This window comes from Lissotriton helveticus, chromosome 5_1, assembly GCF_964261635.1.
Source record: "Lissotriton helveticus chromosome 5_1, aLisHel1.1, whole genome shotgun sequence".
Taxonomy (NCBI): Eukaryota; Metazoa; Chordata; class Amphibia; order Caudata; family Salamandridae; genus Lissotriton; species Lissotriton helveticus.
Window position 1 is genome coordinate 2,085,712,589 of NC_136065.1, and position 13,830 is coordinate 2,085,726,418.

At 48.8% G+C, this 13,830-nt stretch overlaps 1 protein-coding gene across 2 annotated transcripts in view; it reads right to left on the bottom strand.

Moving 5' to 3' along the window:
• SCAI (suppressor of cancer cell invasion) overlaps nt 1-13,830 on the bottom strand; it is a 565,718-nt gene that overhangs the window by 536,458 nt on the left and 15,430 nt on the right. The window lies entirely within an intron of this gene.

Consider the following 13,830-nt stretch of genomic DNA (forward strand, 5'->3'; position numbering starts at 1 on the left):
GGCTCTTTTTAAAGCACTTGTGTGTTGAGTTGTGTGATCAGATGAAGAGGGGGAGGTGTCCTAGTGGAGGGGAATGGATGTGATATGAACCTGAAACAGGAGAAGGCCACATGGACGGCTAAGCTTACAAAGGTAGCAAAGTGACTGAGATTAAAAGGATCAACCTAACAGGCATCCACATGGAACTCATTTAAAGGAAAAATAAGATACACCTGGAAAATCCTGAGCTGAATTAATCAATATTGGACAGTCCTTAGTGTTTTTTTGTTTTTTTTTTAGAGTTTTATATAGCGCGAACTAGACCCGAGACATCGGATATCAGAGCGATTTACATGAGTACCAGTTTCGGGACAGATGGACACATTTATTTTTGTTAGGCACGGGGAGATTAAGTGATTTGCCCAAAATCACAGGATGTTGAGCGTCGTTGCCGAGACTCAAACCCGGTTCCCCAGCTTCGAGGTCGACCGCTCTATCTGTAAGGCTACATCCTCTCCCCAAAAACATTCTGTCAGGAGTGAATCTCAGCATGAAATCACTGGAAGAGTCAACCAGTATATTAATCAAATCGTCCGAATTTACTTTATTTTCAGAAAGCAGTTACAAGTATGTACAACAACTGAGTCACACTCAATCAAGTGAGTGGTGAGAAAGAGTTTTTCAACAGAACCCTAAGTGCAAAGGATAATAGCAAAACAAAGTGAAGGAAGTGACAATGTGTAAATAAATAAAAAACATATTTACAAGTCGAAAGACAGCCAATGGTATTGCATACAAATAAGAACACCAGGAGAGATATCTGGTGTGTTTGTGATATCTTAGGTCTGTCTTTAGTAGGTGTCGATGGCGATTCGACCCGGTGTTGGATAAATGAGTCTCATCAGGACTAGAAATGCCCAGGGGGGTGGAGGGGGGGTGCATGAATTGTGTGAAGGGTCCAGAGACATTTTACGGCATGGGCAAAGTGGGCTACGGCCCAGGGTTCCCAACTTTTCGGGGGGGCCTTGATAGAACCAGATCTGTTCTGAAAGTATTGCTCTGATGACACTGAATGATTCTTAAACAGATTGTTTTAAATACCACTTTTCTTTGCTTTATCTTCAATATAGGTTATATGTTTGTCTATTACAGACATTTTGAGAGAAATGTTTTTATGTTTCATGCAATATCCATATATTCGTTTTCTTAGATCAAATCAGGACCTAGCATATGAGAAACGGGAGTGTCAAAGAGATTATTTGCAATAATATTAGCGAGAAGCTGCTGTGGTACAATATTGAAAACATTCATCGCTATCCATGATTATTACGTGTAAAGACATTAAGAATTTGGGCAAGTGTGTATGTGCGCTGTCAGTGAGTTGGCCAAAGAGGGCATGAAAGAGGTGAAATAGGATCATAAATTCAAAACTGTTCCTCAAATGGGCCCCCAAAATATGCTTGGCCCAGGGCCACTAAAATCCTCAAATGTCCCTAGAAGGGTCTACAAGCAGGTTGAGCAAGGCCGACCACATGGCTGCGTTGGATGTGGCAGCGGGAAACCAGATTACTAGGTCTCTGTCGGATGCACTACTGAGCTCACTGGAAGTGAGAGAGCAAGGTGCGATGGTACTCGCGGGATGCGACACAGGGATTAAAATGCAGCAGATGTTGTGAGCGAGCATGGGCGATCTTCAGGGAGGAAGAAAGCCCAACATCCACAATCGGAGGATGCACGGATGTGGGTGTGCTACAGAGAGAGCTGATGAACCCGTATACAACAGTCAAGGAACCACTTGCAATGCCCTATTAGATTATATAAATCCTTTGGAGAAATAGGAGGAGTGTGGCTCACTGGTTAGAGGCGGCAGACTCTGATGCAGAGGTCTGGCCCGGGACTAGGGCTCAATTCCCGACACGGCAGGGTATCGGGCTCAATGTCCGCGGACTCGACAATTCTCACATTGGTGCCTACTCTAATCATTGGTCCCACTCTGCAACTCTGGGCAATAGCTTGCTTAATCTCCACAATGGCCCCAGTGGCGCTGGGATGCCTGGTTCCACCTTGGGGGTGCCCAGTAGGGGGCATCTTACAGGGAAAACCAGGAAGGATTCCACAGCGGTATACAGCACCAGGATACCCTGAGTAGGGTGGCAGTGCGCTTTACAAGTAAACCCACATTTACATTTACATTTTAGGAGGGCCACGCAACATTCAACCTCATTCAACGCCAACAGACATTCGAAGGGTGCACAGATGTGGCGTGGAGTGCTGTGCTAAGGTAGAAGAATAAAGGAAAAATAAAACTCTTGTGGCGTGTGGATGTGATGAGAGCTGGAGACATAGACGAAAGCATTCTTGTTGGAAGCACTTATTAAAACCCTTATTACGTATTCATGCCCAAAACACATCTTCTTTCAATCCCCTTAACCGTGGTCCAACTGTTGTCCACCTCTATGAACTAGTTGTGTCAGGATCCAAACGGTGCCACAGCTCTGCTCAAGCTCTCCACATTCCTGTAATTTATCAATACTTGCATTTTTGCTCAAATGCTGCCAACCCCGGCGCACCATTCGTACAATGCCCATGCCTACAATGGAACAGTGTCTGCACCTGCGCGTACACCACTGGTCCAACAGTACCTCATACCCACAAACAGAGCCTTCAGCCATCATTAAATGATTCTCAGACCTAGACTCATAAGCATTGTTAGTGTGTGCATAAGGCAGACCCACACTACAATGCACACAACCGGGATTAAACACAATATAATCCTAACGAGCGTGTAACCACAATCAGCCTCCGTGCACACTTGTGAATCAAAGCTATATGCTGTAAAACAAATACATACAACACTTTTAATAACTGCATGGAACCATGTGCACACACTGTCTGCACCCTCAATCAAATGCACCAAAGACCCTACTGCACATACACTTGTGATCAAATTCCGCCTGTGATTCAATTTTGCATACATTTTTAGCGCTTGGACGCCTCAGGGCAACTATTGCGCTTTACAAAACCCATTTTCATTTCATTTCATTGTATAAACATGCAATCAAATGAATGTTTATACAATGTATATCCAAATCTGCCCTATATTCAACAGTGCGCGCAACCAAGCTAAATCACTGCAACTCCTGATCGAACACCACTTGTGATTCTATACCGCATACAGCCGATCACACTTGTCGACTGGTGCCCACACTCACAATACAATGTTAAATACATTCAGTTAAGTACTCCCATAACAAGGCAAACTAGGTCTCCAAGCTTCTAAAAGCCTGCAGTTGCTAATCCCAGTATTGTCACCAAAGCTCAAAAGTTTATAAGCCACCACTTCTGAAAAAAGATTAAAATTAAAAAATAAAGCGTTTAACGGTTTAAAATTAATGCTGTAGATTTAAACCTTCAGAAAGGGGCTTCACGTAGAGAATTAAAGTCTGAGTGGTTTTCTTTAAAGGAGCACTGATAGAAATGTGCTAACGGTGCTGCTAAAATTCACTGTCCACAAAGTGCGCGGCTTACCCCCAATCTGCTTTACCATGAACACATCCAGAATTTGATAAAAAACAATACCCCTACGAAATGTGTCTCAATTTTTCGTTTTGGAGTGATGGCCCTTTTGCGCCATTAGAATTCATCTTTTGAACTGGAGTTTCAAGAGTAGAGCGTGGGGAAAAAACCATCAAGCTTTTCTTCATCTGCCAATCAAAGAGTGTGTCTAATGCAGTACAATACCACAACGCACACAGGGCTAAGCATTGCACAGTGGTCCTGATTTATGTCTATCAATGCTAAACCAAAAAGAGAAAAGCTTAGCTCAGACTTTCATGCAGCAAAGATCATTTTTGAGGGAAAGAGAGACTAAGGGGCCTATTATGATTGCGGTTTTGCCGCATCCTCCGGGCCGGCGGAAGCCACCGCCGGCCCGGAGGATGCGGAAAAACCGCAGCGGACCCACCAAAGACCCACCGCCACATTAGGATCCAGCGCTCACGTGTCACCCTCCACGCCGCTTCCTTGGCGCCTGGCCACGCCCACCCGGAGGCCACGCCCCCTACCCGCCCTACTTAAAGCGCTGACACACAAGCACTCAGTTGGTTCGTACTCCTGAGGCAAAACAGCCGGGAGCTTGATTTTAAAAGTGTATTTTGTGTATTTCCTGTGTTTTATGAAGCCTACCTGATTGCTGCTTGCACTTTGCACTTTACCCCCCGAGGGCGCCGTGTAGCGGATCCAGCGCTCACGTGTCACCCTCCACGCCGCTTCCTTGGCGCCTGGCCACGCCCACCCGGAGGCCACGCCCCCTACCCGCCCTACTTAAAGCGCTGACACACAAGCGCTCAGTTGGTTCGTACTCCTGAGGCAAAACAGCCGGGAGCTTGATTTTAAAAGTGTATTTTGTGTATTTCCTGTGTTTTATGAAGCCTACCTGATTGCTGCTTGCACTTTGCACTTTACCCCCCGAGGGCGCCGTGTAGCGGATCCAGCGCTCACGTGTCACCCTCCACGCCGCTTCCTTGGCGCCTGGCCACGCCCACCCGGAGGCCACGCCCCCTACCCGCCCTACTTAAAGCGCTGACACACAAGCGCTCAGTTGGTTCGTACTCCTGAGGCAAAACAGCCGGGAGCTTGATTTTAAAAGTGTATTTTGTGTATTTCCTGTGTTTTATGAAGCCTACCTGATTGCTGCTTGCACTTTGCACTTTACCCCCCGAGGGCGCCGTGTAGCGGATCCAGCGCTCACGTGTCACCCTCCACGCCGCTTCCTTGGCGCCTGGCCACGCCCACCCGGAGGCCACGCCCCCTACCCGCCCTACTTAAAGCGCTGACACACAAGCGCTCAGTTGGTTCGTACTCCTGAGGCAAAACAGCCGGGAGCTTGATTTTAAAAGTGTATTTTGTGTATTTCCTGTGTTTTATGAAGCCTACCTGATTGCTGCTTGCACTTTGCACTTTACCCCCCGAGGGCGCCGTGTAGCGGATCCAGCGCTCACGTGTCACCCTCCACGCCGCTTCCTTGGCGCCTGGCCACGCCCACCCGGAGGCCACGCCCCCTACCCGCCCTAGAGATCCCCTATTTTAATGTGCAACCCCAGAACGCGCAGCGGACGTGCGCAGCGGGCGCGCCGAAGGCGCGCCTAAGGCAAGCCCGTCTGCGCCCGTCCGCGGCCGGACGGGGCTAGGGGCACGTCCCCATGCCAATTTTATGTGCTACTCCTCTGAGGAGCTGACCTCTCTCCAGGGCCACTGGCCACTCTCTGAATCCATCGGAAAGCACATTGCATCGTTAAAACTCACTCCCTCTTCTACCTCTATACCGCTGCCGCCATTGCCGGCCCCACCGCTGCTTTGCCCCTCCGTACCTGACCCCCCTCCCTCTACTCCTCCGCTATCTGTCATCTTACTCAATACCAGATCTGCGGTCAAACACCACCATGAGCTATCCGTCCTCCTCGACTCTGAGAAACCGGATCTATTGCTCTTGACCGAGACCTGGTTTTGTGACTCGTCCCTCCCCGTTCTCCTGGCCACCCTTCCCCCTACCTATGTTGCCCTACGCACTGACCGCCCGGCGGGCAGGACAGGCGGTGGTGTGGCATTGATTGCCCGGGCGGACTTTAATTTTCAGATCCTTCCATCTTCCCCTATTTCCTCCTCTGAATTCCTTGTTGCCCGATCCCTTTATTTCTCTCCCCCCATCACTTGCCTCTTGATGTATCGCCCACCCCAGCCCTCGCCCCTATTCCTACCTGCGTTCCAGGACCTACTGGCCACCCTGGTGGTCAACTACGCTTCGATCCTGGTCCTCGGTGATTTTAATTACTGGCCTTCCGACCCTTCCGAGTGCGCCACTTCGAAGGAATTCACAGATTCTCTGCTCTCCCTGAACTTGGTGCCGCATATTTCGGTTCCCACCCATTCTCACGGTCACATTCTCGACCAGGTATGGTCCCTCAACCTCCCAATTTCCCCGGTGACTGTCTCTCCCTGCCCCTGGTCGGATCATGACCTCATTTCCTTTTTCATCTTAATTGAACCAGCGCCGAAAATCCCACGCCCCAAAAACACATGGGCCAGAAATTGGAATAGAGTTGACCTCCCTGCTTTGACCTCCCTGCTCCGGAATTCCCCTCCAACCCTTGCTGGCCTCTCGTCAAACTCTCAAGCCGAGGCAATTAATGCCTGGCTAGCCAGAGGCTGTGACTCTGAAGCCCCCTTGCGCCGTATTTCCATCCGTCGACCCAAGGATTCTAATAGATGGTTTGATGGCAACTTAAAAGAACTTAAATTGACCGTTCGTCAAGCAGAGAGACACTGGAGGAAGGACTATTGTCCTTCATTAAAAACCCTCTACCTCTCTGCACTTGCCAAATATAAAACGGCAATCCTTGATGCCAAAACCGCCTATTTTTCCACCAAAATCACGTCAGCCGAAAACAAGCCCAGGGAGATCTTCAACATTGTGAATGATCTAGCCTTCTCTGACAGAGCCTCACCCCAAATTCCTCCATCCCAGTCTTTATGTACCCAACTTAACTCATATTTCCTAGACAAGATTATTACCATCAAGGCTAACATCCCTCCCCCTTCATCTGCCTTCGTCGATCTTCCCCCTCAGACCGTCCCAAGTTGTCTTACCTCTATTCCCCCCCTTACCCAGGAAGTGTTCTTGGAGATTCTACCTAAGGTTAAATCGGGCTCCCCTGCAGATGTCTGCCCTGCACGCATTCTGCAGCAAATTTACTCCTGCTGCCCTGAACCCCCTGTCACTGTCCTGAACAACTCTCTGGCCCAGGGAGTCGTGACACCCGCACTCAAAGCTGCCACCATAGTGCCCATACTGAAAAAGCCTGGCGCGGACCCAACCATCTCAGCCAATTATCGCCCCATCTCCCTACTGCCCTATTTAGCCAAGGTACTAGAGCGCCACGTCACCGCGGTACTCAGTGCCCACGTAGAGGCAAATGGGGGGCTGGCTTCCCGCCAGGCTGGCTTTCGTCCCAGGCACTCGACCGAATCAGTCGTGGTATCGGTCCTAGATGAACTCAGGAAGGGAATGGATCACAACCAACACCAGGCGCTGGTGCTCCTGGACCTCTCCGCCGCTTTTGACACGGTTGACCATAACATCCTCTTGTCCCGTGTCAAGGCGGCCGGAATCCAGGGAACAGCCCTGGTTTGGCTTTCCTCCTTTCTGAGGGACCGTACCCAGGCGGTTCGGCTGGGAGCCTTCACGACCACCCCACTCCCCGTCACTTGTGGTGTCCCCCAAGGTTCTTCCCTTTCCCCCTTACTTTTCAACCTCTACATCTCCCCTCTTATTTTCGCTCTTCAGCAGCTGGAGGTCACTGTATTTAATTATGCAGATGACCTCCAGCTCATCTTCGACCTGTCTTCTTCCTCTCTCTCTGTTTCTAATTTTCAGTCCATTATGATTTTCATCAGGGATTGGATGAACCACAACCACCTCAAATTGAACCCGGAGAAGACCGAGCTGGTTCTCACTGGTGGTTCATCCAGTCCCTGGAACCCCCACTTTTGGCCCCCCTCTCTTGGTCCCGCCCCTACCCCTTCAGCCACAGTAAAAACACTGGGAGTGAAAATGAACAGTCACCTCACTCTTCACTCCCAAATCAGTTCCGTAGTTTCCTCTTGCTTCCTCACCCTTCGGACAATCCGTATTGTTTCCCGTTTTTTCTCCCCCCAGGCTCTCAAACTGATCATGGCCGCATTGGTAATCTCACGGCTGGATTACGCCAATGCCCTTTATAATGGCATTCCGGCATACAGCTTACGGAGGCTCCAGGTGGTGCAGAACCACGCGGCCCGGCTTATCTACGGTCTCCCACGTTACCATCACTCCTCCCCCCTTCTTAGGGAGCTCCACTGGCTGCCTATCAGGGAGCGCTCCCTCTTTAAGACCGCCTGTATGACCTTCCAGGCCCGGCAAGGTACTGCCCCGGCCTTCATCGCTTCGCTGATTAGCGACTATGTTCCCTCCAGAGAGCTCCGGTCCTCCTCCAAAGCTTTCCTCCAAACCCCCCGTTTTAAGCGGAAAAAGTGGGGTGGTGCCAATTTTTCCACCCTGGCCCCTGCTTTGTGGAACTCTCTGCCTGATCACCTACGTTTTGCCACCCACTATGTCTCTTTTCGAAGGGATCTCAAAACGTTCCTGTTTAGACAGGCCTTCCTTTTATAAACTTGCTTACCCCTGCAATCCGCAGTGAACCGGACCTTGTTAGCGCCAAGAAACCGCTCGGTGGACGTTGCGCTCTACAAATGTTTTAAATTAGAAATTAGAAATTAGGATGGCTGGTGGGTCCTGGTTTCCGTCCGCAGCTTTTCCGCCGCGGTTGGCTTACAACCGCGGCGGAAAAGCTCTAATATGGTGACGGTGTCTCTCAGACACCCTCCGCCATATTAGAAAGGGCTTTAAAAAATGCTTTTCCGCGGCCGGTTTTCCGCCGTGGAAAAGCATTTGTAACTTCACTGCGGGGGCCCATTGCGGGCCCCCTAGGCGAAGGGAGGGTGGGGGGGTGCACATGGGGGGTACCTATGGTACCCCCTGCATTTGTATGCAGAAATCGGCAGGCACCGCGCGGTGCCTGCCACTTTCTGCATACAAATGCAATGTGTGCATTTTTACCATTGCGGCGGATGCAGCTTGAAGCCGCACCCGCCGCAATGGTTAAAATAGAGGATGTGACCGCCAGGGTGGCAGTCACATCCTAATTGCACAGGAGGGAACTCCGCAGGCCATGCGGAGGTTCCCTCCTGCTCTATGGTGGCGGACGGACTCAGGTCCGTCCGCCATCATAATCGGCCCCTATATATGCTAATCATTCTCCCGTGACATGTAACAGTTAGATAAATAAAATGGGAAGCCACACACGCCTAACCTACATTTCACGCTACCCCGATGCCAAAATCTAGATGAGTCTGTAACTTCCTGAATGTTTTTTCCCACACACTAGTGTGCTGCATTAGTTCAACCGTCTCTAATTAAAACTTGATTTCTCCAGTCCATGTGCACCTGAGAAGTTCCTCGGGATCTAGTCTGTAAATGGCATTTGTTATCTCTTGTGAAGGTGCACTGCAGATTTTTAAAGAGGCGTGGAATGGGTTGAGGTTAAGATGTTAGGATGATGGCGTCCTGGCGCGAGGAAGTAGACGCTATCCAGATGAGAGCGCTCTGAACTTTCACCAAAGTTCTGCGGTATTATTATCAGACCTTAGCAGGTCATTGTTTCAGGAGGTGGACCGGTGGGCCAGCTGCCAAGGATTTTATTAGATCACGGATAGGCCCGCCTCAACCTCAATGCAAGCGTCTCAGGGAAGGGACGAGTCCATCCAAAATAAAAATCATACGAAGCAGTGAATTCTGAAGAGCTCTTGTCCTTAGCTAAGAGCCAGGCTACTGCCTTGCAGAGCGGTCATCAGATGTCAGGGTGGGTGGCAGCATCCTCTGAATGCAAAGGGGGTTGTCGCACTGGCACCATTTCAGGTAGAGTCGGAGACCCAGCAAACAAAAGCAGTCTGTGATGAACTACTACGAACACTTGCTAAAACAATACACACGATCAAATTCTTGTTGCTGCTATGGTGACCCTCTGGGTTTAACTGCAGATGCAAACAACACTTGCACGTGTCCATCCCACTTTCAAACAATGCTCGTGATGAAACCCTAACCTCTGATGATTAAATTGGGTTTACGATCAAATGCTACAGGCACCTGGGATCTCAAGTTATCCCTAATCAAACACTTCCAGAGCCCATGATTATCTGATGCATGCATATGTGATCAACCGCATCAGACACCTGCAATCCAACGCTGTGTCGCGAAACAGGCACTGCACTCTACAGTAAATCAAATGTTGCACACGAAAGCAATCACAGGCTGCATGCACCAGGGTAAATAAATGGGCGCAAGTGTTCTATTTATAAATGCTGCATCAGCTCAAGATGAAGTGTTGTTAAGCGTCAGTGGTCCAGCGGTAAACACATCCCCATCGTAAGGTGCACGATTCCATGTTCAAAAGCTGCCCACACCCTAAAACAGCGCGTCATCGGACCTACCTACAATTAAGGGTCACCTTTTACCAAACAATACTTAAGTTGGCTATCAAATGCTGCCACTGCTCCCTACTCCCATGGAAACAAACTGCATACATCTGTATCTAATCTGGCAAGCATCCCCACAAGCAAAACTACCATTCACAAAACCATCTTACCTGGACAATATTCTGCTGGGTTTGCATTACTTTTGAAAGTCAAAACTTTACTTTTCGAGGCAAACAAAGCATATTGGCAGAAGTGGGGTTAAAAAGAACAGAGTTCCCTTCAGAAGGGGAGGTTCTGAAACTTGAGCCACAAATATAGGCTTTTAAGTGCTGCTATCCAAGAGAAAGCTTTAGCACCCAAACATGTATCTACAAACAATATGGTTTATATTCACATATTCAGTTAATATCTTGTATCTATAATACATTATGTTGCATTTTATTTATAAAGATCTATTAAATCTGTGAGGGTTTGAATGTGTTTTTGAAGAAAAAGACACGTGGTATGTAAAAGTAAAATTGAAAAGATCTGAAAACGAAATTAAAGTAAAGTGGATACAGGGTAAACATTTTTACATTAGATCTTGATGCAAATATGCATAAATTGAGCACAGCAATGAATATTTGCACAAGGTGTTGAGCCAAGTCCCACATTATCTGGAGGTGGAGAAGGGGCACATAATACCATTACGTGAAAGTAAATAAGGCAACAAGAAGAACCGAAAAACAGCTCCGGGGTATCTTGAAAAGATGACACGAGCCAGATATTTGCACAAACCAGTCCTCTGAAACCAAACTGCAAATCAACTGATTTAATATTTGCAACAACTCAGAGCAGCAGAAGAACACATCGAGCCTAGGAACTGCTGCAACAGCTCCACTTTGTGGCGGTGAATCCGGGTCACGTTTACAAGTGTTTTAATTGTGGTGCAAAAAACTGCGAGAAGTGGCTTCGCTTTCAAGCAAACAATTAAATTAGCAACCAACGGTTGCCTTTGTCTTGCTGAGTCTAAAGCACCACAGTCGTAAGAAGAGACATTCAGCCACGCCTGAGGACAGTAGGCTTGGAGAAGTTGGATGGCCACATCAAGTTGAAAAACATGGGAAGAGCATATGAAGACGCAGGCATCGTGAGTGACCCTACTAAGAGTAGTCGGGGAAGGACATATAGAAGAGTGCCTAGGCCAGCTCTCGCTCGGTCCTCTACGCCAGCCCAAAGGGCCTCTTGGTCTCCTGAAACCAGCAAACGTCAAATGGGCATCTCATAACACCAGCCTACTTCTTGGCCACTCACCCAACTGCTGCATATCCCCACTACAAATTCCAGTTACTTCCTGTTGCCATTTGGGAATGTCCTATAAAGAATTGTAGTCATTTTATTGAGGTGTATTAGTGACTACTGATTTCAGCTGGTATTTAGCATCAAATTCACTAAGGTCTTTTCTTTGTTCAGTGGTGCTAACGCAGACCTGTTCACAAGGCAATGGCCAAAAACCCTTGCACCCATCTACGATCAGAGGTACACAAGGCACAGTGTATCCAAGGTTCGAAAGATAGGAGGAGTCATTTAAGCGCTTGACCTGGGAACAGCCAAAATAAAATTGGTTACTGCAGGAGTTTGTGGTCCTGATAACTACATATAATGGGACTTCGATGTGTGCTACTCAGATGCTAGGCCTGCAGAAATCAGTTCAGATAAATGCATCAGGAAACTAAACTTTCTTTCACTAATGAAATGTCAGGTAACGCTTATTTAAAGGGGACGTGAAACCCAGAGCTAGGGGATAGGGTCAAAGACTATCTGACTACATCATATACCCGGCAGAGACTTTGGAATCTAACCACTCTTTACCTACTTACGGTAGTGCAGCATACCTTATACTGTGCGTTCAAGAGACCTGTATTTGTATTTGTATTTATATTTGTATAGCGCGAATTGCTGCCCTGAGGCGTCCAAGCGCTGGTGAGACCAAAACCTGTCAGAGACGCATAGGAGGGGGCGTAGGTTAAAGAGGTGAGTTGAAAAGTAGGGTTTTAAGCTGTTTGCGGAATGAGGTGAGGTTGGGGTTAGCTCTGAGGTGAAGTGGAAGGGCATTCCATGTCCTGGAGGCGTTGTGTGCAAAGGTCCTCCCGCCAGACCTGGATCTTTTTATTCTGGGAGTCACTGCCAGAAATGTCTGGCTGGAGCGAAGGCTTCTGTTGGGCAGGTAATGGGTGACTAGGTTGCGGGTGATGCTCGGGCCAGTGTCACAGAAAGCTTAGTGGGCAATACACATTGCCTTAAACAAGATTCTTTGGCGGATTGGTAGCCAGTGGAGGCTAGCCAGGCTGGCCCTTATTGAATGTCTGCGAGGGATCTCCAGCAGTAAGCGGGCTGCACAGTTCTGCACTAACTGCAGCCTACGCAGAATGTAGTCTGGGGCGCCAAGATAGAGCACATTGTTAAAATCAAGGCGTGATTGTATAAGCCCTTGTATAGCCACCTGTTTGGCTTCCATGGGAATGAGGGGGAGGATTTTCCTTAGCATCCTCATGATGCCAAAACAGGTGGCTGACAGTTTCATGGCCTGCGTATTGAACGATAGGGATCTGTCCAACCATACTCCGAGGCTCTTGATATTGTCTTTGGGAGTTGGTGGGGGACCCAGGCATGGGGGCCAAAGGGCATCTTAGGGACGGAAATCTGGGGGGCCTAGGAGCATCAGCTCCGTTTTGTCCCCGTTCAACTTAAGGGATGAGGAGGACATCCAGGCCTTCACCTCTTCTAGGCACTCTCTGAGCCCGCCTGACGCCGGTAGGTTTTCATCCTGTGTCAGAGAGACCACCAGTTGCGTGTCGTCCGCATACGAGATGATCTTAATCCCGAACGGGCGGACGACCTCGGCCAGTGGCCTCATATATATGTTGAAGAGTGCAGGGCTCAGAGAGGAGCCCTGGGGGACTCCGCGCTTCAGAGGTCTGTTTGAGGAGACGGAGCTCGAAGACTCTGACGGACCTATCCTCTAAGAAGGACTTAAACCACGACCAGGCTTTTTCCTTTATCCCGGCACAGGACATACGGTACAACAGAGTTTCATGACTGACCGTATCGAACGCTGCGCTTAGGTCGAGGAGGATCACTGCCACTGAGCCTCCTCGATCTAGGATTGTTCTAGCTTCCTCGGTGACCATGAGGAGAGCGGTCTCAGTCCCGTGTTTTGGTCTGAATCCCGTCTGTGTGGGATCTAATAGGTGGAAGCTTTCCAAAAAGTTTACTAGGTGGTGGTTTACATGTTTTCTAAAATCTTGCTTATCCAGGGAAGTAGAGAGATGGGTCTGTAGTTGCCCAGGTCTGTAGGATCCAGAGTAGGCTTTTTCAATAAAGCTCTGACCTTGGCCTGCTTCCAGACAGCCGGACCGAGCATGAGGTGTTAGATGAATTTAGTACCTCCCTAATTATGGGCAGGGTGACCTGAGAGGCAGCCAGTATTATGTCTGGCGGGGCTGGGTCGTCTGGAGACCCGGATTTGACTCCCTTTGCTAAGGATTCAAGAATTGAAAGGTCCAGTAAGGGGAAGTTGGTCAGCGTGGCTAGCGGAGGTAAGGAGGGGTATAGTGCTGGGGATTTGTTAGATTGGATAGGGGAGGTGCTTGGGGGTGGAAAAGCTGAGTAAATGGTATTTACTTTTTGGTAGAAGAATTCAGCCATGTTGTTGCAGTGGGTGGTGGATTTTTCGACCTGAGCAGCGGGAGGAGGCTTCATTAGCTGTTTTACAATGTGAAAGATCTCCTTAGGTTTTGATTT